The 9,514-nt window shown below is 42.3% G+C and overlaps 1 long non-coding RNA gene across 1 annotated transcript; it reads right to left on the reverse strand.

The window, feature by feature from the left end:
• Positions 1 to 1,735: 1,735 nt before the first annotated feature.
• On the reverse strand, positions 1,736 to 8,258 carry LOC146889745 (uncharacterized). The gene is made up of 2 exons (XR_014999698.2): positions 8,145 to 8,258; positions 1,736 to 2,599 (listed from the first exon to the last, which is right to left on the reverse strand). It is a non-coding gene; the product is annotated as an uncharacterized LOC146889745 (long non-coding RNA).
• Between the last annotated feature and the right edge of the window lie 1,256 nt (positions 8,259 to 9,514).

Here is a 9,514-nt window from a genome sequence, read left to right on the forward strand (position 1 = left end):
AGAAGTCCTTGGCTGATTCTTGGTGGTTAATGCATGCTGGCACTTAAGAACCACAGCCCGTTACATGTGCTTATTCTTTAAGTTTAAATAACCTGCATCCCTTGCTAGCTGTAATTATTTCTCCTCCAAGCTCCTCCATTTTAGCTATAAAGTTGTATTTTCTTCAACGAGCTCATATGAGGGCAGAATGAATTAATGTATGTATATAACTTAGAACAGTACCTGCCTGGCATATAATATATACTCCATAAGGGTTCACTGCAGCTTGTCATTCTTATGACCATAATCACTACCAGCCAACATGGAACATTGCTGTAGAATAATCCTTCTGCCCACTGTGTAAGTTATGCTGAGCTTGGTTTAATAAAGAAGTTGACTGGCCAATAACTGGACAGGATAAGGTTAGGTAGAAAAGCCAGACTAAGGACACCGGGAAGAAGAAAGGTGGAGTCAGAGGAGTCGCCAGCCAGATGGGAAGGAAGCAGTACATGTACAAAATGAGGTAACAAGTCATGAGTCACGTGGCAGCATGTAGATCAATAGAAATGAGTTAAGTTGTAAGAGCTAGTTAGCAATAAGTCTGAGCTAGAGGCCAAACAGTTATAATTAATATTAAATCTCTGTGTTGGTTATTTGGGAACTTGTATGTAGGAAAGAGAAGTGTGCATCCAGAACATGGTTTCCCTGCCTTGTCTCCTATCTCTTGTTTTTTAAGAGTTTTAATACCATGTTCAGAATCATGGGAACACAGTGTTCTCTCAATTCAAATAAGAACAGCCTGTTAAAGCTTAGAGTCATAGCCACAACAGATGTTACTTCCAAATTAATTTTTAACCAACCTATTTTGCGTTAGTCTCATTTACAATCGAAAAATCTAAAAATAAATCTAGGGTGGTATGCCTTTCCACACTGCCACAAGATGTTACCTCTGTCATAGGTAAACATTTACACAACCACATAGATGGAATTGTGGCATGTTCTTGGTGACTCTATCTAGTTATTATAAAGTGTAGATACTCAAGCTAATGACTATTAGTGCCTGTATGTGTGTCTGTGTGTATATATGTGTGTGTGTGTGTGTGTGTGTGTCTGCATGTGTGTATGTGTGTTTATTGTAGGCTGCCTCAAAGTTACTGCAATTTGGGGGATGACTCAAATTGTAAACAAAGTGTAAACAAGAAAGGAAGGAAGGAAGGAAGGAAGGAAGGAAGGAAGGAAGGAAGGAAGAAAAGAAAACATGCTTCTACTAGGTAATGTGTTCTGAAGGGAGACAGTTGTCTTTTTCTCCATTATGGCCCTGGTCTGTCCTCTTTCAGGTCCTTTTTGCACTGTGTTCCTTCCAGAAAGCCGGCAGGAAGTTCAAGGGCAGAGTGAGGCTCAGTTGGTCTTTCGTTGGTCCGTGTTTTTGGAGAGAGAAAGTTCTCAGAACCAAGTGGCTTGGGGAGAGCAGTATTGGGAAGTAGAGAGCAGCTCTGCTAACAGCACAAGCCACACAGTTCAGAATTTCAGGGAACTATGAAACAGAGGTGGCAACTATGCTGCTGTAGGCATTAAAAGAGAAATCACAGCAAGCCGAGCATTGCCGATTTAACGGCTTTGAGAGTCTAGAATCAAGTGGCAGCCTAGACCAAACCTGGTTGAGAATGTCCTACCCCAGCACATGGAAAGTTGTATTTATAGACAGAGAATCAAAAGTGATAGGGAGGAGGTGAGGGACAGACGCGGCTCTCATTGGTTAAAATTCCCATCTGTTTTATTTGAACAGGGTTTGGACTGTTGGCTGTTTGGGGATGACTGAGCCTCTGGTACTTATTACAAAGTAGGTTAGGTTTTCCACTTGCACATCAGGATAGGTTACATTTCATCAAGTACAAGATATTTCTAGGCCAAACATAAACAGTGTCTAGAGATAACATGAGGTCAAGGCATTCAATTTAACAGGGGTTAGGAAACAGTCCCGAATGAGGGCCGGCTAGATGCTGGCTATCAGCTGTGCAAATGAAAAAATGCCCCAGTTGTTCCTGAAAGCAAATATGATGGATCTGAAAGTCAGAGAACAGAGGTTACAGCAGAAATAATTAAAATTTTCTTTGCCTAGAAATAACTTGCAGCACATTGTTCCACAGAGCCTGCTCTTTCCAAGCAAACAAGCACAACAGCTGGCTCCACGAATGTGAGCAATTTTTTTTTTAAGTACAAGTGTAAATAAAGGCCTGACAAAGATCTTGGCAATATAATCACCCAGACAGGGACGCGTTCAGTTATTTAAGACAGAAAACTCAAATAGCGATGGTCTAAGGAGGTAAGGTTATTTTTTTTTTCTCACATTTAAGACAAGTCTAGAGAGCAACTCGGAGTCACAAAGGCCCACAGTATCATCAGTGTCCAGGGTCTTTCCAGCTTTCTTCTGCTAGACTTAGCATGCGCCACTAAAACTGACTACCAAGACTGCTGCCACCGTTGGTGCCCGGGCACACAGCAGGACGAAGCAAAAGCGAGGCATGTCACACGATTCTTTCCCGTTTAAGGAGGAGCTTCCAGTTCCAGAAGACCGATGAGAGCTGTTCATCTTTTCTGAATGTCGCCCCCTCCTCTCCATCTGTAAACATAACCTGCTACGTCATGGGGGTAAGAAGAGCGGGTAGAAAAAGTATAAGACCCAGAAGACCAGGACGTACTGGAAAACATTGTCTTCTAGGCGTGACAGACAAGCCGTCTCCATGAAATCTTCACAGTAAGCTGCTTTGAAAGACTCAAACAATGTCAACACCAATGGACATGCCAAGGGAAATGAGGATCTCACAAGCTTCCATCTCTAGACGAAAAGCTATAGACAAACAATGAAGGCGAAGAGAGGGAGAACCAGTCTTCCCCGTGGATGAGACCCTTAATTTCTTAACCAGTACCAAGTGGACAATTCTAAAAGCATACACATACAAGCACATACAAGCAACAGTAAATGATTTTAGCAGGTTGTGTTTATATACTTATACATAAATGTGTGTGTGTATGTGTGTTCATATATATATATATATATATATATATTTGGCAATTTTGAAAAATAGCCTAGAGACACAGGAGAACTTAGGCATAAGAGAGGGCAAGGACATGCTCTAAATACAGTACTAATGCATGAAATTACCAAAAATATTTAAAATACATACTTTTCATATACAGAGGTTTAGAAAATAATTCATTTATGTATACTGATTAAGAATACTCTCTAATGACTTTACGGAATGTGACAAAGAATTGTTAAAATTAAAAATTCGACCATGAGGCGAATGTGGCTCAGAGCGGTGGGGGATGAAATTGGTGTTGGTTAAGTAATGAGTTGGCGAAACCATTCTTTTGAGCAACTTTGAAGGAAGGAAATTTAAAAAAAAAAAAAGGCAATGTCTAATTGATTACCTCAATGTATTAGGAACCATTTTTCTTTAAAATGTCAATTAACAAAGATCTATTTTCAAGAAAATGCAGAAAGTATAAAAGCTCTGAGTGGCATCTAACGAGCTGCTAACGAGCAGGTGCTGGGAGAGCAAAGATTCCATGGGGAGCATTGGTTAGTTTTCTCCCCACTGTGGCCAAGCACAGAGAGCATGGCCAGCACTCTCCCCGTCTTTGAGCCCTTACAGTCTTTCTCCACCCTCTCTTGCACAGCGTTCACAGAGCCTTGGTGGTGGGGTTCACGTAGACGTCCCTTTTAGGGCTGAGCACTCCGTCCCTTAATCTCAGTACTTTGACCAGCTACGTGCCTCTCCAGTGACAGCTGTCCCCCAGAGAAAGAGGCTTCCCTGAGTAAGTCTGAAAATATATCAGGACTGTAGGTGTAAGCACAAATATTTAGATGATAATTTGACAACATGACCATTAAGCAAAATTACAATCTCAGGTTCTACCCTAAGGCCTTTGCCTTCCACAACCATGGATCTTAAACCAGGAGTGCAGTACCAGACACAAAGTATCCCTCCACCTTCCATGGAGTGTGTTTCTACAAGAGGCTACATAGAAGTCCCGGAAACCAGTAAGGCCATACTTTAGAAGCCTACAGTCCATGAACAACGGAAAGCTAAAAAGAAATGGATGAGTTCCTAGATACATACAAATTAACAAAATGAAGGCAGCATGAAATAACGTAAACACATCCATGATCAGCAAGGAGATTGAAGCAGTGATAAAAAGTCAATCAACTGAAACCTCCTAGATGCATTTATGGAAGAATTCTACCAGAACTTCCAAGAAAAGTCAGCATTACTAACACACATCAAGCACAGGCGGAAGGCGGCCTCCCAAACCAAAGCTGTTCGTGAGACCAGTGTTATCCTGAGACCCAAATCAGGTAAAGACAAAGCAGCAGATCTGATGAGCACAGATGGAAAACTTCTCAATAAAGTAGTGGCACGCCTGGTTTTCTTCCACTCATGTAGAGATAGTTCAACACACATAAATCAATAAATGCTCTCCACCACACAAATAGACAAAGTTAGAAGTCACATGATCATCTCATTTGATGCAGACAAAGTCTTTGACAAAAGGCAACACCATTTCTCGAAAAAAGTCACGGAGAGGCTAGAGATGGAAGGAGCTCATCTCGCTGTGATAAGGGCTAAATATGACAAACCCATAGTCAGCACTACGATAAATGAAGAGAAATTCAGAGTTCTCGCCAAGATCAGAAACGTGACTCTAGTCAGTATGAAGCCTGAAGTCTTCCTAGAACAAAAAGACAAAAGAATAAATTAAAGGCATACAAGTGAGAAAAGACAACATCAATGTGTCCTTATTGGCAGATTGGGTGATTCTTTACAAGAGGAACATTAAAGAGGCTGCCAAGGAAATGCTTACTGATAAACACTTTCACAAAGCGGCAAGTTGCAAGATTAATATACAAAAGTCAGGAGCCTTCCCATTTACCAATAATAAACAGACTAAAAACATAAATAAAGGAAACAATTCCAACCACAACAACCACACACACACACACACACACACACACACACACACACACACACACACTACTTGGGAATAAACATAACCAAGAAAGGAAAAGATCTCTACAATGAAAAACTTAAGACTAAAAAAAGAAATTGAGGAAGACATTAGAATATTGGAAAGACCTCAGATTCTCAGATCAGAAGAACTAATGTTGTAAAAATGGTCGTCCTAACAGGACAATCATCAGATTCATGCAATATCAGTAAGACTTCCAACAGAATTTCTATAGAACAAAACCAAATACTTGAATAGAGGCATAAAAGAACAAGTACAACTGAAGCAATCCTGAGCAGGAAGGATGCTGCAGAAGGCATCATTATACCCGATTATAAATTACACTACAGATAAACAGCAATATAAACAATACGGAAATGACACGAGACAGATCGGCAGATCAATGGGTGGAACTGAGAACCCACACAATGAGCTGCTTGACTTTTGACAAAGATGCCAAAACTATACACTGGAAAACAGAAAAAACAGCATCTCCAACAAACGGTGTTTGAACAACTATATTTCAACCTGTAGGAAAGTGAAACTTGGTCCTTATTTCTCATTGTGCTTGAAACCCAGTCCCAAGTAGCACAAGGCCTAACACGAGACCTGGCATCCTGCAATTACCTCAGGAAAAAGCAGGAACATGTTTCCTTCAGTCTATAGACCCAGGTAGGAACTTCATAGCCCAGGATGTAAAAGTGACGGTCAACAAACTGGATCTTAGGAGATTGGAAAACTTCTGTACAGCCTAGAAATCAAAGCAGATCAATAGCCCACAGAATGGGAGGAAAACCCCTGCCAACTACTCACTGACGGATGACTGAGTTTTCTTAAAACACAAAGAACTCGAAAATTAAACATTAAGAAAACAAAAAGCCCAGTTAAGAAGTAGCCTACGGAACTGAACAGGAAATCTTCAAGAGATCGGCAAAGGGTTAGGAAACACTTGAAAATGTGATCAACATTCTTAACCAACTTAAAAACAACTTGAAAGGTTCTCCCTGCTCCAGTCAGAACAGCCGTTGTTGGGAACACACACGACAACAGACGCTGGTGTGAAGGTGACAAGCAACTCTTACACGCTGTCCCTTATATGCTAGTGCAGCCACTTTGGAAATCAGTCTGAAAATCTCTCAAAAACTAGAGACAGCGGTGCCCCATGGACCAGCCATACCACTCCCGTGCCTGTGTCCAGGGGACGTTACATCCTGGTCGAGAGACATTTGCATGTCCATGGTCATTACTGCTCTGTTCACATTGGCTAGAAAATGGACTCAACTAAGATCTATCACTAGATGAGGGGATTAAAAAAAATATCATCCATATACACAATGGAGTGTGCCCAGCGCTAAAGAAAATAATGAAAGAATAAAATTCACTCTGGAAAGCAATGCTAAAAGATAGTGCAAGCCTAGATGCAAGTGCCACCTTCTCTCTTAGGCTTCGGATCTTGTTTTAGGTGTCACTGCCCTCCCGGAAGCACTGACTGTCATTGTCATGACCATGGTCAGCATTCACGTCTTGACTTTGTATGGAGAGATCCTCACTAGAGCAACCGTGCTGGTCTCTTATTCCATCTCAACATTTATTCCTTTAACTAACTGGGCTTAAACCGAGGAGGGCGGCTGTTGCTTCTCAGTAGAACAGACGCACCAACTGACCTTATTGTGCTGGCTTCTGGTCAGGTAGGAAAGGAGAAGGTATCTGTACAAAGCTCATCTAACATTGGGGCCTGGTGGCTAAAGACTTTAACGATCTTGACATCTGTCTTACCAGGTGGCTCTAACTCAGACGATTCCACTAACCAGCCATGAAGAAGGCCCGTGGGTGTATAGAGAAAACCCAGCAGCAGGCATATCAGAGAGTTCACTTAGCCAAGCGAACATCAGGCTCCCAGCAGTTCTTTTATGTGGAAAACTGACACTCAGTTTCGATGGCTCAGGTTCCTATGTGTCATTCAGCCGACTGGGAATGGGCTGAGGAAAACAGTGATATCACGATTACACTTTCTTCAAATGATTGATTTAAATGTAAATCCTGCATCAGTGCTAGGCTGCAGGGCTTGCGAAAGCTCCATCTTCCACTCCACAATCTTCTCCCCAGTGTCCACCATGGTGCTGTCAGTAAATATTTGAAGAATAAATAAATCCCTTTGCCTTGGGATCATCACTCTTAGCATAGTCCCTTGGCGTTCGCGTTCACTAAACAATTGGTTGGGATCGGGCCTCCCATTTAACATGTAGGCGAGGGACAAGAGGCACACTCTGCTTATTCTTCTTGGCCCTTTATCCCAGCACTTCCTGTTCCCGCAGGACTCCAAACGCCTGCTGAACCCAACCTGTCCTTTCCGCTATGGTCCTCCTTTCTCCCTCATCACAGTTCATAGGGGAGAGGGCAGGAGTCAGAAGTTAGTTATACAGGGGTCTATTAATTTCCTGTTTGCTCACAGCACTTCAATTTATGTGTTATTGAAGGAAAGTGTGTATCAAAAAAGGAGAGAGAATAATAGTAACAGAATTTAGAGTTGGGTTTGTCTTCTAAATAGCACTCAGAAACTTACAGTTAGTCTCCTAAAGGAAGGTAGCCCTGGGCCTTTCCCTGTCCCCCCTCTCAGAGGAATCCAGTAACTGAGAATGAAATGTTTTCTTCCTGTCCCCCACACAGAGGAATAATGTTAAATGCAGGACATTTGTGAATCTTCAGTGTGAGACCCCAGTAGTGACCTTGTCCACACGTGAATCTTGGCATGAGCGTGGTTCAGTTGGTCATCCCCTTCATAGGGGACTCAGGCCAAGCACATGGTGTGCTTTTGAATATAAACCCTTTTCAATGAGGAAAAGAATCCAATTCTGGAAGGTGAGTAATAGCCCCATTGGTCACGATCATTATCTGTCTTGTTCCTCTTGTAGAACCAACCTTGGCTGCAGGAATCCCATTGGGTCAGCTGAAAGCTCAGATTCTGAGTGGGAATGCATGGCTAAACTCTCATCCAGGGCTAATGAAGCGCCTCTGTGTGTAAGTTTGCTTTTCTATTGGCCGGGAGACAGCTCTGTCTTAGCAATAACTCATTTCCCATCTCCAGGTGTCATCAGTCTCAGCTGGAATCCAACAAGATGACCATGAATTCTTAATTAGACAAGATCTAGACTCACCTGGGGGATGACCTCTAAACCGGCCTGTGAGAGAGTTTCTTGACTGCGCTAATTGAGAGGAGAAGACTTGTCCTCTGACGTTGGCATCATTTCCCCGGTAAGCAAGCGATCGCTAGAAAACGAAGAAAATATATAGAACACTAGCACGTGTCCTTTTATTTCTCTCTCTGAGTGGGAACTTAACATAGACAGCCGCTTCAAGCTCCTAATGTCCTATTCCCCCTCCATGATGGACTGTGCCTTAAACTATGAGTTGAAATAAACCTCTTTGTGGTATGAATGAAAATGCCCCCCATAGGTTCATAGGGAGTGGCACTATTGCGTGGTGTGGCTTTGTTGGAGTAGGTGTGGCCTTGTTGGAGGACGTGTGTCACTGGGGATGGGCTTTGAGGTTTCAGGTGCTCAAGCCAGGTCCAGTGGCTCTTTCTTCCTGCCTTTCTAGATGTAGAACCCTCAGCTCCCTCTCCAGCACCATGTTTGCCTGTGTGCCACCATGTTTCCCTCCACTAATGATAAATGAACCAAACCTCTGGACTGTAAGCCAGACCCCAGGAAATGTGTTTCTTGATAAAAGTTACTATGGGACTGGAGAGATGGCTCAGAGGTTAAGAGCACTGGCTGCCCTTCCAGAAGTCCTGAGTTCAATTCCCATCAACCACATGGTGCCTCGCAAGCATCTGGAACGAGATCTGATGCCCTCTTCTGATATGCAGGGATGCATGTAGACAGAAGAGAGTATACAAAATAAATCATAAAATTTTAGAGAGAGAGAGAGAGAGTTGCAGTGGTCGTGGTGTCCTTCACAGCAGTAGAAACCTAACCAAGATGCTCCCTTCAGCTGCTTTTGCCAGCATCTTATCACAGCAACAGGGAAAGAGACCAAGGGAAGATCAAACAATGACACCACGGCTGATCAAACTAGGAGAGCATGGTTACAACACAGCCTGGGCTTCCACATGGCTGGCATGTGTATATTAGACCATGTGCATGTTAGAAATAACGACTGAACTACCTATGGAAACATGATAAATGATAACCCAAGTGAAAAATAGAACAGGTTACAAGGCAGCATGGAGAGAGAGAGAGAGAGAGAGAGAGAGAGAGAGAGAGAGAGAGAGAGAGAGAGAGAGAGTTCAAGTCATGTACATGAGCAACTTAGAATATAGCTTTGATTATGACAGGGAAACTCCCACTTTTTCTAAAACTCTGAGCATCTTCTTTTGTGGATTAAGACTCTCATTATTATGTCTGTGTAAGTATATGCACTTTTAATTAAACCTCAAGGATTTTTCGTTTCTTCCTCCCCAACAGGATGTTGTCAACCATAAGTAAGCCTTTAAGATATATATATATATATATATATATATATA

The sequence above is a fragment of the Myodes glareolus genome, chromosome 26, assembly GCF_982192425.1.
Source record: "Myodes glareolus chromosome 26, mMyoGla1.1, whole genome shotgun sequence".
Classification (NCBI taxonomy): Eukaryota; Metazoa; Chordata; class Mammalia; order Rodentia; family Cricetidae; genus Myodes; species Myodes glareolus.